Here is a 25,856-nt window from a genome sequence, read left to right on the forward strand (position 1 = left end):
AGCCCCTCTTCTTGATGTACAAAATAAAGATAACGTGTCTTCCAAAATGGAATCTGTCTTTATTGAACAAAACTGGGGGAGACTGGGAAAAGGAGGTGGGAGAGGGGAAGACAGAGGGCGGGAGAGGGGAGGGCAACTACAATGATGAGGGGTTTGGAACAGGTCCCATATGAAGAGAAGCTAAAGAGACTGGGACTTTTCAGCTTAGAAAAGAGGAGACACAGGGGGGACAGGATAGAGGTCTCTAAAAGCAGGAGTGGGGTGGAGAGGGTGCATACAGAAAATTTCTTCATTAGTTCCCATAAAGAAGGACTAGAGGACACCAAAGGAAAGGAATGGGTAGCAGGCTTCAAACTAGTAACAGAAAGTTGTTCTTCACAAAGCAGAGTCAACCTGTGGAACTCCTTGCTGCAGGAGGCTGTGAAGGCTACAACTAGAACAGAGTTTAAAGGGGAGTGAGATAAAGTGATGGAGGCTGGGTCCATGGAGTGGTATTAGCCAGGGGGTAGGAGTGGTGTTCCTGCCCAAGGTTTGTAGAAGGCTGGAGAGGGATGGCACGAGACAAATGGCTTGGTCACTGTCTTCGGTCCATCCCCTCTAGGGTCCCTAGGGTTGGCCGCTGTCGGCAGACAGGCTACTGGGCTAGATGGACCTTTGGTCTGACCCAGGACGGCCATTGTAAGCTCAGGGCTCAGGGTCGGGGGTCTCAGTGGACCCCCTTGATTCTCTTGCACACCTGCTCCTGGGTGGCCAGGCTGGCAGCTCTCCTGCCCTAGCCGGCCACTTTCCTGTGCCTAGTGTGGAGATCGTGGACAAGGTCCACGATGTCTGCACTATCCCAGGCGGGTGCCCGCCTCTTGCGGTCCCGGGCAAGCTCCCGGGAGCCGCCAGCCTGGTCCTGGGAAGAGGGGGAGGGCTGGGGGGCATTGGGTGGGTGGCTCAATCCGTGCCAGGTGCAGGGTCTGCTGGCTGGGTGCTGGCAGGCTTGCACCTGGCACGGGCACCGTAGCCAGCCCGTGCCCCTTTAAGGGCTCCGGGGCCGGGAGGGGGGCAGAAGAGTTTCCCTGGTGTTGCCCAGAGTGGCCACCAGGGAAACCTGGGGAGGGCTAGCCTCCCACTAGTTCGAATTAAGGGGCTACACAGCCCTTAATTCGAACTAGTAAGTTCGAACTAGGCTTAGTCCTCGTGCAATGAGGTTTACCTAGTTCGAACCAAGCGCTCTGCTAGTTCGAATTAAGTTCGAACTAGCGGAGCGCTAGTGTAGCGCCTATGAAAGTTAATTCGAACTAACATCCGTTAGTTCGAATTAATTTTGTAGTGTAGACATACCCTAGGTTCAGTTCTTAGCATTTACACAGACTTCCTGAGTGAGCAGATTCACTTCACTGAATTACTCAGCCTCAGTTCCCATCTGTAAAATAGAGATTACACTTCCATATATCACAAGGATTCTTGAAAGTTAAACTCTTTCATGTACATTAGTTGCTCAGATACTACAGCAGTGGCAGCCATATAGAAAACTAATTGACTTTAACATGGCTCCTCCCTTTCTAATACCAACCCCTCCCCCCCCCAAAAAAACCCAAAGAGTTTGCTCATACCTGCTACCATCTCTGAACATAAATATATATAATCTTACTACTATATGGATACCTTAACATGTGATTTGAGTTTCAGAAGTACTAATGTGACTAAGTAACAGTGAATTTAACAGGACAAGCATCTAAATCACTTAAGCATTTTGTATATTTCCCCAGATACCCAAGTAGAGATTTAGTTGCCTAACTTTAAATATATATGATTACCTTAAATAATCATAGATATATTCATATCAGACACACACACATATACGGTTTCCTTAAATTCATCATGGCTAAAATAGTACATCATACATTTACTTGGAAGAATTTAAAGACACTCCCTTGAAAATCAGAGTTGACCTAACACTGACAGTCTTTTTAGATTTTAGAATAGATCTTCATGTTTTAACTGGGCTTCCAGTAATGTTAGCTAACACAAATGGAAAAAAACACAGCTTTTCTCTAGAGCTTATTATGGAAATGCTTTTAAAAACATAGTTAATTGATTCACATAATATCAGTAGAGCAAGTAGTTGCAAGCTACAAAAAAACAACAGATACAGAATTACCATATTTGGCCTATTGTCATGCAATGTCATGGCTCATTCAATCCCAGAGAAGTAATGGTAGTGAAACAAAGACCTGGCCTTGATGATATCTAAGATCACAACTGTAACTCAAATATGTTACCCCACAGTGGGAAAGGTGATGAATTCATTTCCACAGTGAACAAGAGTTAATCAGATACCAGCCACTCCACAACAAAATTCATTTATTACACTAATTATGGCTTCAGCAAGTCTCAGTGGAACTGACTTGAGGAAATTAAAAGCTTCAGTACATTCACACAAAAAATGGACCTCACGGATTATGAAGGTTTCCAGACTAAAACCCTGGCAGAAAATTCTTGAAACAGAAAGGCCAACAGGGAAGAGGCTAGAGCATGTGGTCATAACTTCCCAGGGGACAGAGCCAGAGGGGATTGTGTAGCTCAGAGAGTGTGTGGTACTCTTTGGATAAGGAATGTGGACAAAGCAGGGGGCATGAGGTAGCCTTAGTGAAATTCTTTTGCCAGTTCAGACCATTGTGTCTATAGGTGGGATAAGTCATGAAGCAACTGAAGAGAAATACAGAAGAAACATCCAAAACAGACTTGTATTTATGGCTGTAGTGTTAAATAATGTATGCAACATAAGACCTAAAGGAAAGATGGCAACAAAGTCAACTAGGCTTAGACACCCGAAGACTTCTTTGCTTAGGAATTCCTTTTAGCATTGATGTGCCCAATTCCATCAACTCCCATTGATTTCACATCCAAAGAATATTCAGTGACTAACAGGAAAAGGAAAAGTGTGAAAATTCTCTCATCTTAATGATAATTGAAAATCCTTCTAAAGAGAGAAGGTACATGGGGTTTTACTGGACCCAACTTGTGTTGGAGAGATAGACACAGTTTTGAGCTATCCAGAGCTCCTTTTCAGGTCAGGGACTCAGAGTATTACAGCAAAATTACAAGGCTGACTTCCAGCATTCAAGAGGGAGGCAGCCTCCCCTGGTAAGAGCGTGCACAGGGATTTGTTGATTTGGAGAATGGCCCATCAAAAATTATGAACTTTGGGCTTAGAGGTGACAGGATGGAAGGGGAGGAATATTCTGCATTTTGTTCAAGCAAGCAAAATTGTGCCAGAGCCATGGGGAAACTTGAGTACAGTTGAAGAGAGGGATTTTGCTTTTCATAAAGCTACTAAATTCAGAGACCCTGCATGATTCACCATATGTGCTGTCTGCATTTCATTCAGCTTAGTGCCCAACGTGTACCTTAAAGAACAAGCTTCTGATGTACTTCCAACTTTATAGGTGTGACCTTTTGATAGCTCTCCCCTTTTCAAAGGTTCCATCTCTCTTTTCTAATGGGAGTACTGCCAGATCCTCCTGACTGTTGGAATGCATAAAATCCAGATCCGAATGTTAGGTCTTGGGCCAGTCACTTCTTCCAGTAACATTTGCTTTCCCCACCCCTTCTCCCACACATCACATAACTAGCAGCTATGTGGTAAAAATCCAGGTGGCCAGAGTAATAGAAAAACACTACTTCCACAAAGCAAATTCTAGATGTAAAAGGAAGCTACACCTGAAAATGTGTGCAGATCAACATTTTCTCAATAAACCATGGAGAACCATCATATCACTTCATAGGTGGGGACTTCACAAACAATGACTACTCTGTTACATTGCTGGAATGTTATCATCACACAGATAATGCCAATGCACCAAGAGCCTAATAGGTTTTTAACTGTTCACCTTTGTCTTTATGTTCTTTGACTAATACAAATATTTACCTAATAAAAATAAATATTTTCTATGTATTTCACTAATATTAGATTTTTTTTTCCTTAAAAGTGTTATTGAGGAAATTTTAATGTTTATGGGAAAAACATTGTGGAAATCTTTGGACACTATTTAATGAATTGTTTAAGTCTGCATTTACATTATATTTTACTTGGTTCAGTGTCAGTAATGAGACTGAAAATTATCAAGTTAGAGACAGTGATGAAGAGACACAAAAATATTCTGATGTCCCACAAGGGAAAAACATTCTTTGACATACTTTGAAGTCCCTTCTAGGAGTGATTGATTATTTATGAGTCCCAGAGCTGAGTGATTCATTATGAATATTAATCTTGGCCCCTTTTTATATAGCAAATGGTTTGTGAGATGATGATGTTGTTTTCATTTGTACTTACCATTCAGAATTACCCACCAAAATAGATTGAATGAATACTTTTCACCCAATAGGCTTTTCAAAATAGTCCCTTGCTTAAGAAAGTTCATTATACTATATATATTTGTTAGTCTCTAATGTGCTACAAGACTACTCACTGTTTTTAAAGTTATAGACTAACATGGATACCCCTCTGAGACTTTAAATCTTATTTGAGTTAAGGATCTGAGCAAGGCTGGGTAAATCTTGTAGCATATATATTAGTATCCATTCATAAATCTACAAGCACAAAAAGGACCCTATCAGAATGAAAGAGAAGGGCCCTGTCTAATTAATGTATACAAATTAATAAAGGCAAAACTTTCCCCAAGTTAAATCAAAAGCTACAGCTACCCTTTACATAGCTCTTTAAGTTATGTAACTGGGAGGATGTGTTGCAGTAGGTAACCTGAGGGCTCATTGACTTTGGCTGCATTATCATAGAAGTCTTAAGAAAGAATGTACTGTTCTTTAAACAAACAAAACAAAACAAAAAAAACTTTCCTTTCCAATGAGGCACAAGTATGCTTTTCTTCAGCAGCAGCCATGCATATCTTCCTGTTCCAACTACTTTTTACTTGAACACACATTTAATATGAACAGTTCAAGAAAATTGCTGTCCTTCTGAAACTGTCTGAGATTCTCTCTGTCTCTTGTTCATTGACCCAGAGCCGTGATACAGAGCAGGATTTCCCACTCTGCTTTGATTTTTTCTGAACCAACTTTGTATGCCAACAATTTATTCTGTGAGACATTGGCATTGATGATCCCTACCTTAGCATACTCCAGAGACCCTGATGTCCTCTTACCCCAATTATACACTGCTGTGTAACCCTATTATTTTTAGTGGTGTTATTCCTGATTTATAATGCTATAAGAAAGGAAGGTGTGGGCCTTGCGGCTAGAGAATATGGAGACATGGCACCAGCAGCTAAACTGAGTTGGCAACAGCTTCTGAGATACCAGAAATAACAGCATCAGAGATGCTCGACTGTCAAAACAACTCTTCTAGTGTATTCTATAGGCTTGATCCTTAGCTAGTGTACTTTGGGCTCTTAGGGCACGTCTTCACTCAATGTGTCAGAGATCGGCATTTTGGCATTTGATTTAGTGGGTCTACTATAGACCAATAAATGGAATGCTGGGGGCAGCACTGGCCAGCATCTGTAAGGGAAGCCAACCGGAGCATTTGCTCCTGTCAGCCTTCCTCAGTGTGGGCAGTGCCAAGGTCAGCTTAAGGTACGCAACTCCAACTATAAAAACATGTAGCTGGAGTTGCATACCTTAATCCCACCTTTGAGGTCTAGTGTAGACCTGGCCTTAGAGAGAGATCTTCATTGTGTGTGGGCTGTCGTAGTGTTTGAATCTACTGCATCTCAAAAGGATAACACTACTGAAAAAAACATGTCCCAAGTGCTTGAAGTAAAATGATAAAGGGTCATTCAGGAATAGGCCTTATTTTGCATGTGTTCCAGGTAACTGATGGCCTTTTTCCAGGTCAGGCTGGTCAAGAGGTTATGACTCCTCTTGCCATGATCATCCATGTCTTTGTACCTTCTAGGGCCATCTGTTACAACATGCCTTGCTGAGGTTTTCTCTTTAGGTCTACCCACAAGAATGTAGTTGCTGACTCATGCTATTATGAGCACACAGCACCTATGCTGACATGTTTGCACTGGCTTTCAGTTTGCTCCAGATATAATCTGAGTTGCTGGAGATAATCATTAAATCTTTGTTTGGTCTGGGATCAAGCTGCCCGGCAGTCCGTCTCTTGCTAGATGTGATTGTGACAATTACTGTCAGGTGGGGGATGTTCTTGCCTGCACTACCTGTGAGGGAACATTCCTTGGCTGCTACCAGCTGCTCTCAGTGTAGGGTTAGTCCCTGGGGAGCTCATTCCCCTGGGGGCTCTGCCAGAGTCATTTTTAGAGGCCCTCAGGGCACTCTGTAAGGTGTCTGGCTTGGGGTTACATATTTTAGTGAGGGTGTGTAGTGGGTGCATCTTGATTCCTGACTCTTGGCAGCAATAGCAGTCCTCTGGCTACCCTCATTTGGGCATCATTTATGAAGTTCACTATTAATGTAATGTTGACTTTAGTACCAAGCAGCTGTAATAATAGAGAGTATGTGTGTGTAGGGTGAGGGGGAGGGAGTGTTAATAACAACATCTCAAGTAGTCACAGCTAAGTGATTTGTCCAGGCTCAGAAAATGGATACCATATTGATGCCCTGGGACTGAATCATGAGATCATCCAAGGAATTAAATCTGATATCTGACATTTGACATTCCACTCCACTTCCTCTTTCTCAATGTGTCTAAGTGCATGCAAATGGAGGAAGAAGTTTGTACAACCTGCAAAACAGGACACACTGAAATCTAAAAACAGGTTGTCATAAAATTCATGCATTGTTTGCTGCTAAACCTTTATAGGGAAATTCTCAGCAATTGGTTATAGTTCTCCTGAATAGCATCATGAAAGCCATTTATGAATGCAGACCTGATAGCTAGTGTCTCCAGTGATGATCTAAAGGAACCTGGTATCCCAATAAGGCTGCAACTGATTTAATCTTGATTGCAGCAGGGATGATATTATGCCTTCTCTAATTTTTGAAATCCCCTTTTCATGCCCAGCAGAAACTATGAATGGCCTGCTTATAAAATCTCCTGTACTATAACTGTTCTTTGCAAAGTTTTTTTCTGTAAAGTGCAGAAATAATTGTTTTAGGCTGTGCATTTTGGGGTGGGGATGGGATAGCATGGGGGAAGACAAACATTTTCTTTTCCAGAAGATCCAGCACAAGTTTGTATGATACTTCTCCAGGAGATCACCATATCTATGGATCTCCATGGGGAAAACTTTAGATATCTTTGGTATAGACAAGTATTGCCTTGTAAACTATTTTTCTACAGCACACTCTGAAAACACTGTAGCACTGATTCTCTGTGGCTCCATGTGAGCACCAGTATTTTTGACATGTCTGGGGCTCTGCTTTTCCCTAGTGTAAGAGTCAGCCTTAGGATTGCTTTAATTTACACTCAAGCTGCAATTGCACTCTCTATGGGTCATCCCTCAGCTGAGAACATTACTCATGCTGGTGTAATATTTGCCAGATCTTATCATTCACTGCTGAGATGAGCAGAACTAGAATCCATGTGACATTTCCCAGTTCAGATTTCATTCATTTTGGTCCACCTTTCTGCTGCAGAGCCAACAGACATTTGTGTTTAATATTTCTTTGATGTGGAGTGCTTTGAGTGAACTCCTGCATTTGGCTCCTCTTTATTTTGGAATTCAGTCTTGCTTTTGCAATTGTGAAAATCACACATGCTCCTGTGTTGCATGTAGAGCAAGTCTTTTTGCCCAAGCAAACTCTTATCTTAGGACACATAACGGATATTCCACATTTCAAGGCTGATTTTTTATTTTGTTTTTCAGAAAGTGCTCAAGAATCTCACCTAGAGAAATATTTACTCACTCTAAGGCCACGTCTACACTACGAAACTATTTCAAAATTACTAAATTCAACTTAAGAATTTCTGATTTTACAAATTCAAACTAGTGTGTCCATGCTATGGGGAAGCATTGAATGTAGTCTGAGGCAGGCTTCGTTAATGTGCGGGAACAGACCATTTAAACATCTTAAGGAAATTGGAGAAATGCTTCATGCCAATACAAACTGCTATACACTGGAACATCTACCTCCTCCAGACAGCAACCGCAGAAGACAAGACAATAAAAGTTTGTATACAATCTCTTAGTCACCAGGTAAACTACACCTGTGACTACTCTTGTTCTCTCTGGGAACAAAAGCATTTCTGAGAAACAGATTTTAGAATCACTAAAACAAACTGTCTGCATTTGACCTTTTCCCTTATTATATCCTGGCCCTCTGAAGGTCCAATTCCTTCAGACTCCTCCAGCTTGTCTGTCCAGACAGCTTCAGATGGGCTTTTTAACTTTTTCATGTTATTTTTATCTGCAGCCTCCCATTCTGCCATAATCCAGCCAGGAAGTCTGGCCTATGGAGAACCGGGCATAAATTACTGAGATTAGAACTACTAGGACAACAGAGCTGATCTGAAGAGGACGCTAGTTGAACTGACTCAAGACCAAAAACGTTCTGATTCCAAGTTGTCAACAGCATTTTATTTTAATAAAAAATATTGAAACACGACATCTGGACATTTCTGAAATGAGTTTTTCAGCATTTTCCATTTCACAAAAATGTTGGATATTTAGACCTTTCATTCTGATTTAACACCCCATCAAATGTTTAATTATTGGAATTTCCCAGTGGACAGACATTCCCATCTTTGCCCATCTCCAGCAACAACTTCTTTAGGCATGGTAGAATATTCACAGATTAAGGATGTAAAATCCCATTTAATCAATTAACTGATTAAGCAGGATGGAGGTCCGGCCAGAGCAGTCCCCAACGCACTGCTCCCTCCCAACATGGTCCTCGACAGGCACCATGATCTCAATTCGGTCTCTAGTAGGAGATTATGGCTTTAACACATACCTAAGCAAAATGTGAATCCAACATTTAAATCAAAATTTGTAATCTCCTGTCAAAAGGGATTGAAATTAAACAGAACGAATCTGCCCATGCCTAAATCAGACTCTACATATTCTTTTCTCTGTACATTTAAATAAAATGCTGTTGCTGAACTAGTTTGATATGTCCTGCATTACAATAGGGATGGAGCAGATTCTGCTTTCTAAATGGTCGATATAGCAGGTGAATGGCAGTCACATCCTCTAGACTCTCCTGCACTGATTTACTGTGTAACATTCCACAAGTTACACTTTTTGGCTTAGAATCATCACAGCTCTCGTGAAAAATGGGGATAATATCATCACAGTCTGAAGGGTGATAGGAAGCTTAAATTGTTATGACTGAGATCCATGCATGAAAGATGTGGTGAGCAATCAGTTGGTAACCTGTTTCTCCTGGCTTTAGCATTTCCAGGTAGTGCACTCACACATTATGTTAACAAAAATGTTTATACCTCAATCATATGCCCGTTCATTCATAAGCAGATCCTCCAAGTTTAAAAATATAATTGTAAAAATCACAATTCATAATCACATTCATAAGCCAACTCTCTATCGGCAATTTACAAACTTCCAGTCCCAGTGCATCAGTGTAAGCTGCTGGTACATTGGGACATTTTGTTTACCTGAAAAGTCTGCAGGCATGGAGTCCTGCAGCTTCCAGTGTCTGTGATTCACCATTTCTGGCCAACAGGAGTGGCAGGAAGTGGCAACAAGCATGTCTCTTGGCTCGCATCACTTCCCACAGCTCCCATTGGCTGAGAACAACGAACAGCACTGGGAGCTGAGGGGTCCTTGCCTGCAGACATGCCAGGTACATAAAACATCCTGGTGTGCCAGTAGTTTGCCCCACTGGGCTTGGAACAGAAGTTTGTCAACCCGCCCCCAAGTTAAAAACAAATTAGTAAAACACAACGATCCATTCAGAAGTTGACCACTGCTCTTCATAGTGTCCTGTTTTACCAAAAGAATTCAGCTTATGATCAAGTATGTACAGTAAATGTCCTCGGGGAATGTTTCCCCTTAAATGGAAGAGTTGAAATTAAAAATGATCAAAGTTACAGATTCCCAAAACAAGATATTTTACCCCAGAATGCACACAAATATAAGTAAAATTGGTCAAAAGTTATAAAATGAAAGCTTTTCCTGTAGAAAATGGGGCTTCATCAAAATCTAAACTTTCTGCAAGAACATACAGATTTTGACCCAAAAAATTGATGGAAAAATATAAACACCGTCAAAACATTTCAGTTGTGTTTCATTTCAATTTCTGAAATAAAAAAAATCAGATTTCCAAACTTAGCTGTGGAATTTGGGTACCTTTTCCTTATCTCACCCTCTTCCTTTTTATCTTTTCTTTCTTTCTTGTGCTGGAAAAAACTCACGATGAAGTTTAAAGGTAAAGTGTGCTGAAGTGGATTTTCTCCTTGCTTACATCACCACTTACCTGTCAAATTAATTTGGCCATTGTGTCTCTGGAGTGAAACTATGAAAACATATCAGTCAGCACACAGATTCTCTTTTATTCCAATACTCAGCTTCTCGCAATTCCCTCAGGTATTTTTACAATCACAGTTTGTTTCTAGAATCTTCTGGTTACTGAATCATACTGGTCATCTCTCTCTCAAACCTCGAGGTGTATACAGATGAAGGTTGCTAGCTTTCTTGCTGGATGTCCAAATAGTAGGTCCATCTTATTACAGTAAGATCCATGTGCTACATGCCCAACAAGTTATTTAAAACCTGTGTATTAGCTCTAAAACCATTTTCTATGAGCAGGGGCATTAGAATACTATGGCATTCACAATGCTCTGACTAACAGAGACTTACTAATTTTAAGCCTACTTTGTCCTGCATAAGGAAATGGAAAAAGTGATTTCCTGTTGTTCAGCAACTGTGCCAGATATATTATGCATTATTCCTTTTGTTTGGAAAGTTCTGTTTCCAAACACCTTCCAATACCCACAGGCTGCATCTAGACTGGCATGATTTTGCAGAAATACTTTTCACGGAAAAGTTTTTCTGTTAAAAGTATTTCCACAGAAGCAAGTCTAGATTGGCATGGATGCTTTTGCGCAAAAAGTGCTTTTGCGCAAAAGCATCTGTGGCCAGCCTAGACATGATTTTGTGCAAGAAAGCCCCAATTGCCATTTTAGCCATTGGGGCTTTTTTGCGCAAAACAGTTCTTCCCTGTCTACACTGGTCCTCTGGTGCAAGTATTCTTGTGCAAGAGGGCTTTTTCCCGAGTGGGAGCGTGAAAGTATTTGCGCAAGAAGCACTGATTTTGTACATTACACACTGTATTAGCAAAACAAATTTATATCCACATAATTTCCATGAGATCAAAAGGATCTTTTCCTTGGTGATATAAATATGAAATATACTGAAGGGGTGAGCTGAGTTTGAAAGAGCTCTAACTGGCATCCTCTTTTATTCTGAGTGAGTCTTTAGATGGGCCAAATGTTGGAAAAGCCTCTTTCAGAAGAAAAGTGGAAAAAGATGCGACTTTTCTTTGTAGTGTAGACACAGCCATAGTGAGTTCAAAGTGGGAACATAAAATGTAGCTAACTCTTAGACACAGTTTGAAGTTATTCTTTTAGCTTTTTTAAAAAAAAACAATCTAATGTTTTCTGTTCCATGTTATTGGCACCATAACAAGAACAGCCCATGTGACAGAATTTCCACAGCTACTTAATAGAGAACTTCTGAAAGCTAATGAAAATCATAGGAAGGGCCAAGCAAATAACCAATTCTCAATATGTTTTGAACAGGAACTGAGTTCAAACTGAGCTGCTATGGTGCTGGCTTTTGTTTTTTTCTTTAATAGTTATTTGGTGTTCTAATACAGGGCTTGATCAAATGTTTACTGAAGTAAAAAGGTACCAGTCCTGTGGCCTGAAGTCCCCTATGTATCCATATAACTGGCAAAGTAATAGCAGATGCAATGCAAGTTTTCCCACTGATCAACTCTTGTGATTTTAGTGGTGAAGGACCAGAAACATATTTCCTTAATCCACCTCTCAAGGATCCCAGAGAGATTCATTTTATATTTTTAATTGAGGAGGATCTGGTATAGCTCCCACCAGTGATCATATTAATCCTGGGTTGGCTGGAGGGATTTATTTGGGCTGATGTGAGGTGACCCCCTTCAACTCATGAGTACAGGCAGTCCCCGGGTTACGTACAAGATAGGGACTGTAGATTTGTTCTTAAGTTGAATTTGTATGTAAGTCGGAACGGGTACATATTGTAGGGGAAACTCTAGCCAAACATTTCTCCAGAGCTCAGTTTTATTCTCCCACACCTCACTTCCCTCAGTCCTTTATTTTCAAGCTGAGGTGTCTGCTGAGAAAAGCCGCTCCGCGTCTCTCTGGTCTGCTGTGGGGTGGGGGGCGCTAGCTTCGCGTCTCCCTGGTCTGCTGGGGGGAAGCAGCTAGTGCGGGGTTGCCTCACCCCATTTGTAAGTAGGGATCCGATGTAAGTCGGATCCATGTAACCCGGGGACTGCCTGTACATAGCTCTTAAAACCCCAGCAAGCAAATGGCTCTAAGTGATTTTTAGAACTTTTGAAAATATGGTTGCTCCTTGGTCTGAGTGGTTAGCCAACATTTAGGGCCTTGCCTTGTTTCTATTAGGAGGAGAAATTAGTGAGAGGAGTCCGAGTCGTGTGTGTGTATGCAATCCTGTTTATTTACAAAGAATGTACACTAAGTCTGATTTCCCTGACCACAGTAGGACAAAACAGAAGATTGTTTCTTACACACAATTTCCAGGCCTGTCTATCCAACCAACACTCTACTGAAAAAACAAAAAAAGCTCTCTCTTACTCATTATGCCTCTCCAGTATGACTGTGAGCCATTGATAACCATTCCCAGAGAATAGTTATCAACCAGTTATGCACCCACTTTATAGTAGCTCCATCTAGCTTGTATTTCCTTAGTTCATTATTGAGAAGGTCATGCAAAACTGTATCAAAAGCCTTTTTAAAGTCTAGATATACCACATCTACCACTTCCTTCTTTTCTACAAGGTTTATTACCCTGTCAAAACATCTATCAGGTTAGTTTGACACAATTTGTTCTTGACAAATCCATACTGACTGTTACTTATCACCTTATCTTCTAGATGTTTGTAAATGAATTCCTTAATTATTCATTCCATTATCTTTTCTGGCACAGAAATTAATCTGACTGACTTGTTATTCCCTGGGTTGCCCCTATTTCCCTTTTTATAGATGGGTTTTTTTCCTGTCTTCTGGAAACTCTCCCATATTCTATGAGTTTTCAAAGATAAAGATAATAGCTAATAAAAACAAGTCACTCTGTAGCACCTTAGAGACTAACAAATGGCTCAGATATCTCTTCAGTTACCTCCTTGAGCATTCTAGGATGCGTTTCATCAGGCCCTGGTGACCTGAAGACATCTAACTTACCTAAGTAATTTTTATCCTGTTCTTTCTCTATTTTAGCTTCTGAGTCTACCCTATTTTCACTGGTGTCCAATCATAAGGGACAGTATGAATACTGTATTTCAGCAATTTATGGAACTCTATTCATGGCAGAGTCCCTTAAAATGAGAGGCTCTGGAGATGTACTGAAATGAATAAAGAACTTGTTCCTGTAGATGAGGAAGTTCACATGACTGGTAAAGGAGCACTGAACTCTGGCTCAGTTCAATAGTGAATGGCCAAAATTGATTGCTACCCATGTTTGTTTGCTGTCCTCTGTGAAACTAAAAGAATTTAAAGTATCAATCTATTTTTCAGTAGCTGGATATCTAGAGCACTGTTTAGATTCAAAATTTGTACCCACAACTGCATCTGCAAAAATGAGCCCCGAATATCTGCATCCATATCTGCAGGTGCAGATACCTGTGGATATAAAGCAGATCGACGCAAATTTACAGGCCTCTGTGGATGTTCTTATTGTAATTGACACCTTTACTGGCAGCATCAACCAAAAAGACAAAGACTGGATGGAGAAGGGAGACTGAATTATCTACTCTTTGTTGCTGGTCAGGGCTAAGTCATACGGTCAGGCAGCATGGGAAAGCCAGCTCACCTGACGCCCATGCTAAAATTGCTTTGTGACTAAGCAGAGGAAAACACACGACTATATTTTATAGACTCTATTAGTCACAGTATTTCACCATTTGTTTTCATTTTTAAAATCTTGCAGTTAATTGCTGACTATATGCAGGCCTGATGACAGAGGTGACGGGGGAAGGCGGCAACTGCCCCAGGGATCAGCGATACACAAAGGCCCGGCGCTCCCAACTGCCATGGCTGCTTTTGTGCCCACAGCAGTGGCCAGAGCCTCGGGCCTGTTAAATCGCTGCTGGAATGCTGCACGGAGACCTCTGGGCAGCCCTCTGAGTGGCTCTGAGGGCTGCCTAGTGCCACCCGTGCCCTTCTGCTCGAGGTTTTGTTCCTCCCTGTCCCTGCCTTGCCCAGGGACCCTGGCAAGGTTGTCAGCCCCATTGACTATATAAATGACTAGCTGAAGCTCTATAGTTACATCTTTGACATAGAAAACTTGAACATTAGGATCACCATACTGGCTTATAACATACAGGCTTATAGCAGAGCTGGAAATGACCTTAACTTTCCACTAGCAAAATGGTTTGCTCTCATCCTTCACAAGATGTAATAATGAGCGTGATGGCAAATACATTAAATATGTTGACAGCCATGACCCAGCCACTGTGAATGGAACAAAGCACTGAAAGTCAAAGATACAGGATGCCCTAAAAAAGTTTTCCATATGAAGCAATAAAGAACATTTGTTCACCGCAGTATCCTACTAGTTTAATTTTAAAGGGACATTGTCAGGTCAAATTTGGACCCAACTCAGGGCTATGTGAAAACAAAGCCTTACAAAAGCTAAGAACAATACAAATGTCTCCAAGTGATTGTGCTCACAAACAGTCCATTGCAGGTATGTGTATGCCCAGCGCACTTGTGAAGGAGATTTTTGTCAGCAGTACCACTGGGTAGCACAGGTGCCCCTGCTCGCCTTGTGAATTGTGCCAAAACCAGAAAACTGATATGTCTGCAGTCTACATTTCCATTCCTTCATGCCACTTTTGCAGTTATTGATCCACATAGTGAGGAAGGTCAAAGAGTCATGGAGTGTATAGGTAAGTAATCACTTTTCTCCTCACTTGATTGTGCACACGTACGTTCCACTGTAGATTACTATGTAGAGGCACGTCTACACAGTAGGGCTAAAGCTGAAATCTACATAACTTCAGCTATGTCAATTGTGTAGCTTAAGTCAAAATAGCTTGTTTTGGCTTTTGGCGCTGTCTACACAGCAGGAAGTCTGAGGTAGAGCACTGTTCCTCCAGCTTCCCTCACTCCTTGTAAAATGAGGGTTACAGGAGTTGGAGTAAGAAGTCCTCCAGCTCGACATTATTTCAATACTATGTTGAAATAACTGCTCATTGTGTAGATACGGACTATGTTATTTCAGAATAACATTAGCAATGGGCAACCTAAGCCAGTGAGTGGGCCACATAAGTGGCCCTCCTTCATCTCAATGGGCCGCAAGATTGTCGTCACCTAGTCAGTATCCCAGGACAGGATAATTTTGCTAACTGCACTTGTGTACTTAGAATTTGCAGAATGTGGTGACTAAACCATAGCAGTGCTTTGATTGGGTGCAGAGGGAGCACACGGCTCTCACAGTCAGGGTTGTGTGCAATCAGCGCTTTCCCCGCTTCATGTGCTCTTGCTTTACAGGTGTGTTACTTTAGTAATACTGGTGGGGTGAAAACCTATGTGGACAGAAGCCAGTGGAATCTGGCCACCTCGTACATGGGCAACGGTAAATAAAATGTCTTATGGGCCACACATAGAACCCCAATGGGCTATAGGTTCCTGGTCTGCAGAGTTGAAAGCACCAAGACAGGTAGGTACTTACGTGACAGGCCTTCTGCAGCAGCAATGTGGAGAGTTCCAAGGCTGTCTGGATCAGCTGCAGTACTGTTGGAGACCCTGGTATTGATGAAGGCAGTAGATAGGCTGGTCCTGAGGGAGCAGAAAACAGCAATGCTGCTTCAGATGGAACTTATGAACACTTATGTGCATGATGTTTTGAACCAGTTCTGGAGAACTTACTGGAGGTCTTTGATGAAGGCCAAGCTTTAGAGCTCTTGTCAGCAGGAGAGCACTCACAGCACCTGGAGGAGGACATGGGCAAGTAATGAAGTTTGTTCTCCAACTTGCATTTAGAGACCCAGACAGGTGGAGAGGCTGGCTGTGTGGACTCAGCGTCTGTTGATTCATAGTCTGAATATCTGAAGACTGAGGACTGGCAGGCAAGGTGAACTCAACCAGCTTGTTTCCCAACAAATTTCAGCATCAGCACACGTTAGTGTTTGGACGCTTGGTTTGGTTCCATCCCTGTCTTCAGGTGATGGGGTTGCACAGGGCTGTCCCGAGAGCATTGCAGAGGGCGCTCAGCCTCTCTTCTTCCTGTTGCTCTGGCACATACAAGTCTACATATGCAACTGCACGCATAGGTACTGGTGAATAATGTAGATCTGTAGAGGAAGATTTTTCGAAGGCACATTGATTGACAGGAGTTTAAGTCCTATTGGCTTTGTGTAGAGCCAGACATCTAACTGGTTTTTTGTGCCTTTGAAAATATCCCTTTTGATCCTTTCTTAATCCTAGAGCAACAGAATAGTGCTAAATCAGCTCACCTCAATGCCTCAACAAAAATCACATTTTTTCCTTTGAAAAAAATATTACCGTGTCAGCACTGCAAGCGGGGGGGGGGGGGGGGGGGGGGAGGAAGGGAGAGCAGATGTATAAGGTTTTTGCACACTTTTTCAAATTTTTGCTTTTTAAAAAAGTTCTCTTCATGATAGTATGTCAACACACATTTTAAAGTACATTAAATGCAGCCTTTGAAATTTTCACGTGTTGCATAGAAAACAACATTAAATGACACCACAAAGAACCTTGAGAACATCATAGAATCTTGGGCCCTCATTCTGTAATGACCTGCCAAGGCCCAGACAATACCAAGGTTCAAAAGAGAACTAGACAGGTCCATCAGTGGCTAAAAGCCTGGATGGGAAGGGATAGTGTCCCTGCCCTCTGTTTGACACGAGGAGTACAGCTAGTTTGGATTAGGAAGCCTAATCCGAACTAGCTACTCCGTGCCGCGTTTGAACTGCCGGCATTTAAAAATGGCGCCAGCCGGCTTCATGCAAATGAAGCCCAGGAAATTCAAATCCCGGGCTTCATTTGCAAGTGTGGTATGCCTACATTACCCTCCTAGTTCGAATTAGGAGGGTAGTGTAGACATAGCCGGAATAGGTAACGGGATAGATCACTTGATGATACCGGTTCTCTTCATTCTCTCTGGACTGGGGCACCTGGCAGCGGCTGCTGTCAGAAGACAGGTACTGGACTAAATGGACCTTTGGTCTGACTATTCTTCAGTTCTTATGACTTAGGACACAGCCTTAATTTTTCCTTGATGATATAAACTGTTTTCCACTGAATCACTGTGCCTCCAGCTTTCTCTCTCTTCTTCACACATCTTTTTGATTGCCATCTGCTTCATGCTTCTTTCTGAGCCACTATGCGCTCACTCAACTATTGTTTGGGTGTGTGTCTTCTCAAAGTAAGTATTTTTGCTGATGATTCAGCGAACTGTGTAATGTTCTGCACCTCTTCCAGTGGTAAACAGTTCATCCAAGCTGATAGACCTTGTGATGAGGAGAGGGATAGGCTAATAACATGAATCACTCTTTTAAACATGTGTATTTGCTTCACTGGGATTTAAAAAAAAATAGTGGTGACCATAGTTCCTGCTAAATGTGTGCCTGCACAGCTGGGCACAAAAAATTCTCCTCCCACTCTTCTCGTCTGGAGAACCACGCAATAGCACTTACATGGCAGGTGGCTGCTTTGGCGGGTGGAGTCCTCTGAGGCTGGGTGAGGAAGCCGCTGGAGCAGTGGGCCAGGACCTGCTGAGGCCATATATCAGGAGTCCTACTCCGGTGGCTCAGGGCTGCCATCTGGTGGGGGGGACTGGATCCTGTTCTGGCAGCTGGGGCTGGGAACGGGACCTGACACATGGGAGAGTGTGTGTGTCTGCTCCAGTGGCTGGGAATGGGAAAGGCACATGACCAGCAGGGAGGGTCAGGGTCTGCTCTGGCAGCTGGGAATGGAACATGCTGCATGGTGGGGGAGGGGGAGGTTTTGCTCTGGTGACGAGGCACGTGTGTGTTAATAACTTGGGTGCCACAGCGGCATGCATCCAAACCAGTGCACATGACCTCCATATTGATGCACAAGCCAAAACTCACTCCACTCATGGTTGGAAAATCTTAGAGGGAACACTGCTGCTGTCTTAGAAATTTAGTCCTCAGTTGCGTTGAGCGTAGGTAATTTGGGCTGATGACAGGGTCTGTATCTCATCATCAAACACAAACCCTAACATCTCTGTTTATGAAAATGCTTTTTTATAGTTAGAGTTAGTTCAGAATGCCGTAAAGAATCTCACTATTCAATGTTTTCCCTTTAAAGATTAAGTCAGGTACCATAGAACCTCAGAGTTATGAACATCTCGGGAATGGAAGCGGTTTGTAACTTGGAAATGTTCATAAGTCTGAACAAACATGATGGTTCTTTCAAAAGTTTACAACGGCACATTGACTTTATAAAGCTTTGAGACTTTACTGTGCAAAAGTTAAATGCCACTTTTCCTTTTTTTTTTTTAGTAGTTTATGTTTAAACACAGTACTGTACTATGCTGTGCTTGATTTTTGTGTGTGGCTGCTGCAGTCTTGATTGAATAACTTCTAGGCTACGTCTAGACTGGCATGATTTTCCAGAAATGCTTTTAACAGAAAAGTTTTCCGTTAAAAGCATTTTCAGAAAAGAGCGTCTAGATTGGCACGGATGCTTTTCCGCAAAAGCACTTTTTGTGGAAAAGCGTCCATGCCAATCTAGATGCACTTTTCCGCAAAAAAGCCCCGATCGCCATTTTCGCGATCAGGGTTTTTTTGCGGAAAACAAATCTGAGCTGTCTACACTGGCCCTTTTGCGAAAAAGTTTTGCGCAAAAGGACTTTTGCCTGAACGGGAGCAGCATAGTATTTCCGCAAGAAGCACTGATTTCTTACAGTAGGAAGTCAGTGCTTTTGCAGTGTAGACAGCTGGCAAGTTTTTCCCGGAAAAGTGGCTGATTTTCTGAAAAAACTGGCCAGTCTAGACACATACACCTAGTGTCTAATGAGGTGTATGGCTGACCAGTTAGTTCATAACTTTGGTATTTCTAAATCTGAGGTCCTACTGTAATATGCACATATAAGAGTAACTCCATTCTAGCCCTTTACATTTCCATGTGACTTAATTTTTAGGGTTAAGGACTTGCTTTCTTACCCTGTTTAAACATAAAACCGATTTTAAAAGAAAAAAGTCTAACTAGTTTTTTAAATGAGCTTTTAATTATTTTTATTGTTGCATTCAACACAGGCCTATTCATGAGAACTTCAAGGGTGTCCAAAGGTCTGTTGTAAGTCCAGTTTTCAATACCTGAAAATTTTTAGTCAGCCACTGTGAAGGATGACTGTTAGTGATGAGTTTCATGTGAACCTTGCTAAGAATGCTATTAAAATAACCTTGTGCTTCACCCATTTTGAGGAATACAAGGTCCTGAATCAGTTTGCTGACCTCTCAAAATGAGAAAGTGTTTTGTTTTCCAGTAGGGTGCTAATTCAGATAAAAATCTGAGAGCAAATGTTTGCATCCTGCAGAGCTGTCTGCTATGTCATGTATACAGCTTTCCAAATGCACAACATGGACAGTTAATAAACTAATGAAGGAAATGAGCAGAATAGCCTGAATTTTAGTACACCTGAGAACTTGGATATCTACCAAATGAAAACTGGCTTAAGCTAGAGCTGTTTAATTGCACTGCAAGAAGACTGTCATTGCTAAGATCATTCCACAATGGACAGTAATATAGACAAATTGGCATCATGCTTATGCAGCTCCTATAAAACATCCAAAATGCTACTATGAGGGCTGGAGTTAGGTGAAGATGACTGGAGAGCCTACTCCAAGTCTAAAAAGGGGTTCTCCACAAAGGTGCAGACTTGAGTCTGTCTCTATTATAGGATACTAGAACACTTACCTGGCATTGCTCAGGTCCTTCAGGGCAGGGACTTGGGGGTGTGAGGGGCTTATGGCAGGAGTAAGGGGTGTAGGAATCAGGGCAGGAGTTGGTAGGTGTGAGGGGGCTCAGGGTAGGAATGGGAGTGCAGAAGTTAGAACAGGGAGGTGTGGAGGAGGCCAGTATGGGGTGTCTCCTGCAGGAGTCAGGGCAGGAGGTGAAGGGTGTAGAAATCAGGACCAGGGGTTGGGAGCATAGTTCCTGCTTAGGTGGCCATTCACAAAAAATTCTTCCCCCATCCACCTCCTCTGGGCGGGGCCAGCTGACACAGCATGATGAAGGAGCCACTGGGCAGGTGGGCTGGGACCTGCTGCAGCCATGTGGCAGGAGGCCTTCTCTGGTGGCTGAGGCTGCCACATGGCAGGGGGTGGGGCCAAGGCTGTTCTGGTGGCTGTGGCTAGGAACGGGACATGCCACATGGCAGGGAGGGCAGTTTCTGCTCCAGCAGTTGGGAACAGGACATGCTGCATGGCGAGGGATGGGGGGGAGAGGTTCTACTCTGACAGCCGGGAATGTGTGTGGATAAATTGGGTGCCATGGTGGCACACATCCAAATGAGCACACATGACCTCAATATTGGCACACAAGCCAAAACTCACTCTGCTCCTGGTTGGAAAAATCTTAGAGGGAACACTGGTTGGGAGGTGTGGTGGATGCTCAGGCAGGGTGTGGGGATCAGGAGTCAGGGCCGGGGTTGAAACGTGTGCATGCGGGAGTGGCTCCCCTGGGCACGCCAGAGGATGCCTGGCTAGTGGCTGCTCCCCAGGGATGGCACACTTGCTGCCCCCCTGTGGTCATTCTGGAATACAACTGTCCCTGCTGTCCGAGCCTCCCTTTCTGTTTGATGAGCAACAATTGGATTCCAGGCACATCCCATTGTCCTAGCACAACCAAACCTGACCTTGCTTTTTGTTAGGATGAGTGAAAGTTTCATACCATATTTGGTGGTCCTAACTCTTACCCTTTAAGAGGAGTTCTTGAACAAACAGACTCTCAGACAAATGGATGGACAGACAGACACTCACAGACACACTCAGATCAGAGATATTTTAATAGGACCTCTTTCCAGAAGTGTCTCCTTCTGAGAAAAATCATGTTTTTCCACAGCAGAATGGATGAGAGCTCAAAAAATCCACTTGGGGAAGGGAAAACACAGCTAAACGAAAGAATGTGGTCAGTAGTGTCTATGGGTACTTATATTTTAATATATGAGCAGGAACAGGGTTTGGTGTAAAAAAGTGGCACAAGCAGATCCCAAACTTGTCCCCCTACGTATGTCTCTCAGATATCCTGACTGAAGGCAGTTTCTAGGATCCACTTTTGTTTTGATTTTAAAGATTGGCTATACAATCTGGTGCAATAATAGTCCAGGGACATTGAATTTGAACCAAATTATTTAGCATCTGTAGCCAGCAAGAGGCTTACAAATCAGCTAAGTTGTAGTGCAAAGAGCAGTAATCTTTCAATACTTTAGTCTGGGACTGTATTTACAGGAGTCCCAGCACCAGTCACACAGTGCTGCTGATTCTGCAGTGTTAACATGGGAAGTACTGCTTTTTAGGGGATAACGCTGCCATTCACAGTGGCTCTGGATAGCAAACTGACACCACAAGCTCCAAGCATCCTAACAAAACGATGATTTTTTTTTATGATGATTGGGCCAGAGGGCAAAACCTTGTGACTGAAGCAAATTATACAGTAGTACCCAGGAGCTCCTTTCAGGTTCAAGGTTCATTGTGGTAGAGACTGTGCAAACTCATACAAAGATAGGATCCCTGCCCCCAAACAACTTACCATCTTAGATCCCAAGTAAGGAAAGCACTTACAAACATTTTAAGTCCATCCCCATTCAGGATAGAACTTAGCACAATGATTTCAATAGGACATGAGTACTTAAATGTATAGTCCTCAATAGGGCATGAATTAGTCTAAGAATTTTCCTGAAATCTTGAATGGCTCCATCTCAAAAGCCTTGATTTATTCATTTATCCTTCTCTGGTCTCTCCAGTGCAGTTTGCTGACATAGTTGGATCATCATCCCTAATTGCCTGTATGGAGCTTAAACTATTTGAGGCTGAGACCTCAGTTTTGTAAAGCACGTGTTCTTATGACACGGTGATGGTATATGAATAGCAAATAATAGCTTTTAACCTGAGTGTTTCTTCCCTCTTCCATGGCCCCAGGCAGTTCAAACATCCACTGCGACCCATCAGATATCATCACTGCTTTTGAGAGTAACATTTGCAAACAACTGAATGAGGCACAATGAGCTTCCTCATTAGCATCCTCTGAGATACATTTGTCATCATGTGGCCCCGGGTTGTAATGAAACCCCAAAGGAGTGGAGTAATGTGGCAGGAGCTCCCAGGGAAGTAGTACCTTGATAGCAGTGTTCATCAGGAAATTAGGTCAAAGGACAGATGGATTATAAGGATGGAAGTGACTTAAGTTATTGAGCAGTTCTACTGAATAAAAAGTTCAATTACCGCCCTCTAGCACAGCATACATGAACTGTGATTCTGGAATTAATGCGATTTCCTCTCTGGGCTGCATGCAATGCTAAAGGAAGACAGATGCTCTGCTAAACTTCTTTCCTACATAATGCAATTTGGCAAAGGGATCAATAGCCCCATGCCCATATGGCCCTTTAAATCTGTTATGCACAAATTTAGCCTGACTTTAAAATACTCTTCTTAATTAGCAACAGGACATGTAAGCCACTCTGCTGCTGTATACTACACCACAAGATTACAAGGGTAGGATGAGAAAGCTTTCTTATTGACCTACATACTGTAGCTATATAACAACAGCACTAGTCTATCATTAAGGCTGTGTCAAAGTTTCCACTGTACAATCCAGCTATAGAATCATAGATGTTTTGGAGTTTCAAGGGGCCCACAATGCAGAACATCCAAGTGTTTGGGGTTTGGTTCAGCTCAGCTAAACCTCCAAAATGTGAATGCTCATCAGAAAGCATCTCCAAATCTTCCTAGGAGGCCAATACCACACAGAATAACCTTCCATTCCTTTCAAAGTGGGGCACAGCTTCCGAATAGCCTCAAAATTTCCCCACCATCACTTTATTTTGAGTTGTCTTCTGAAAGCAGGGAGGCTATAATCTATCCACAAGGAACAGTTACCTTTCTGTAACTAATGGTCTGGTAGCACTTTATAGACTAAGAAAACATGTAGATGGTAACAGAAGCTTTCGTAGGCACAGCCCACTTCTTCAGATGACCAGAGTTTTGAGTTTAGGATGTGCAGATCCAAAATAAATGGGGGGGCAGACGGGGAGAGGAGAGAAGAAAAAACAGGTGGTGTGGGAGACAGGGAGTTAGAGAGAATCAGTAAGTAACTGAAGATTGGGTAGTTAAAACAAAGCAGATAAGAATCAAAGTCAATTGATAGTATCCTTCCTGACATAGGAGTCTACACAAAGAGTTGTTTGCATCTTCAACAAGTGTTAAGTTGATAGTGCCCCAACCACCCTTAATCACGATTGAATCCATTAGCATGTGAATTTAATTTACGGATGAACTCTAATTCCAATGTTTCTCTGTGTATCTGGCTAGTAGAACTAGTTTCTGACAAGACAGCCACTTGAAGATCTTTTAAACAGTGATTTGGAAGATTAAAGTGTTCCTCAATAGGTTTCTGTATGTTTCCTTTACATATATCTGATTTGTGTCCATTGATTCTTTCCCGCAGAGCCTATCCAGTTTGTCCAATATATATAGCAGCGGGGCATTGCAGGCATTTGATGGCATAGATCAATTTACTGGATGTGATGTCAAATGACCTTTTGATTTGGTAGCTTATATGTTGTTGGCTCCAGTGACAAATTGCTAGTATAGGCAGAGTTGGCATCGTGTTTGGTTACAGGGCTGGGTTACTGGATGCTTATGGTGTGGTTGCATGGCATGGTTACCAGAAAAGTGAAGTTACTCACCTTGGTGCAGTAACTATCGTTCTTCAAGATGGTCCCTGTGGGTGCACCACTTCAATCCCTGAAGGTGCTAGGATTGCCCCAGCACCATAGAAAACAGACTTTGTGTTGTATCCGTACCTGGACGGATCGCACATGTGTGGCGGCATCTCGCAGCATTCACACCATTTTTAGTACGTGGGCAGTCCGTCTCCCACCAGTTCCTCGAGGCTGCCTCGGAATCTGGAAGATACAAGACGACAAAAAAGGGACTCCGAAGTGGGGAGGAAGGTAGGTAGTGGAGCACCCACGGGGATCATCTCGAAGAACTACAGTTACTGCACCAAGGTGAGTAACTTCGCTTTCTTCTTCGAGGAGTCCCTGTGGGTGCTCCACTGAAGGTGACTGGGCAGCAGTACGCCATCAGCAGAAAGGAGGAAAAAGAACAGAGTCCCTATTTGCCTGCTGAAAAGAGAACCGCTGACGCCACCACAGTATCTGAGAGCCTCCTCTGGTGTAAAGCACAGCGTTTAATGAAAGCGTCATGAGAGGACCAGGTTGTGGCTCTGCATATATCCTTCAAGGGGACACCCCTGAAGATGGCCGTTGAAGTTGCCATCACGCCCTTGTAGAATGGGCTCGAGGCTGTTTTGGGAGTGGAATACATCTTGAAGCATAGGCCTCAGTTATAAAGGTAGTGAAGAGTTTGGAAATTCGCTGACAAGATAATGGTAACCCCTTCAATCTGTTGGCCAGGGACACAATCAGCCTGTCTGTTTTCCTGAAAGGTTTGGTCCGATCGATGTAGAATGCTAGGGCTCTCCTAGCATTAAGCGTATGCAAGGCCACCTCTTGGGGGGGAGCATGTGATTTTAGATGAAAGAAAGGGAGGACGATTGATCTGTTCACATGAAAAGTCAAAGATACTTTCGGGATGAACTCTGGGTGAAGTCATAATAGCCACTGGGTGGACCTTAAGGGATGCCAGTGCTAACCCTGTTTGTTTTAGGTGGAGTAAGTAATTGAGGACGACACGGAGAGGGGTCGATTCCAGATGTTTATCTTGTGCTGTGCATCAGGAGATGAACCGACGCCACTTTGCAAAGTGAGTGTTTCTGGTTGTTTGTCATCTACTATGAATGAGAATATCTTTGACTTGCGAGGAAGAGAGAGATTCCGACAGATTTAGCCAAGTGGGAGCCATGTGGTAGCGATCCTTTGTTCTGGGTGAGAAGGTTTGGAAGGGTTGGAAGCAGGAATGGCACCCTTGGTGACATGCTTCGGAGGAAGGGAAAGCAATGTTGATGTGCCCACGCTAGGGCTATGAGAATGATCTTGGCCCTGTCCGATTTCACCTTCTGTAGAACTCTGGGGACTAGGGGAGGTTGGTGGGAAGGAGTATAGGAGAGGCCCGTTCCAGCTGATGAGAAATGCATCGCCTAGAGAGCCTGGGACGAATCCTGCCCTGGAGCAGTACTTCCCACACTTCCTGTTGCAGTGAGTGGCAAAAAGATCTATTATGGAAGTGCCCCATCGACGAAACAGAAGATGGACTCCATCATGCAGTTCCCATGCGTGATCCTGGGCGAAGTATCTGCTGAGAAAATCCACCATGGCATTTGTAGTTCCAAGTAAGTAGGATGCCACAGGTGTTATTTCGTGGCGAATGCACCAATTCCAAAATTGGATTGCCCCTGTGCAAAGGGAGCGGGATCGAGCTCCCCCTTGGTGGTTTACGTAGTACATAGCGGCAACATTGTCGGTGAGAATTCTCACTGTAGTACCGCAGATATGTTCGTGAAAATGTTTGCAGGCATTGTATATTGCTCGAAG

The 25,856-nt window shown here is 42.9% G+C and overlaps 1 protein-coding gene across 3 annotated transcripts in view; it reads right to left on the reverse strand.

Annotated features, from left to right (window-relative positions):
- Positions 1-25,856, reverse strand: part of KCNE1 (potassium voltage-gated channel subfamily E regulatory subunit 1) — a 143,112-nt gene that overhangs the window by 24,082 nt on the left and 93,174 nt on the right. The window contains exon 1 of one of the 3 annotated variants that reach the window (XM_075911437.1): positions 15,825-16,084. The exons of 1 other annotated variant lie outside the window; for it this stretch is intronic. The gene's annotated coding sequence lies outside the window, so the exon portion shown is untranslated. Of the gene's footprint in view, positions 1-15,824; positions 16,085-25,856 lie in introns of those variants that run through there. One more of the 3 variants, XM_014575023.3, reaches the window with a different exon arrangement.

This window comes from Pelodiscus sinensis, chromosome 1 (assembly GCF_049634645.1).
Source record: "Pelodiscus sinensis isolate JC-2024 chromosome 1, ASM4963464v1, whole genome shotgun sequence".
In the NCBI taxonomy this organism is placed as follows: Eukaryota; Metazoa; Chordata; order Testudines; family Trionychidae; genus Pelodiscus; species Pelodiscus sinensis.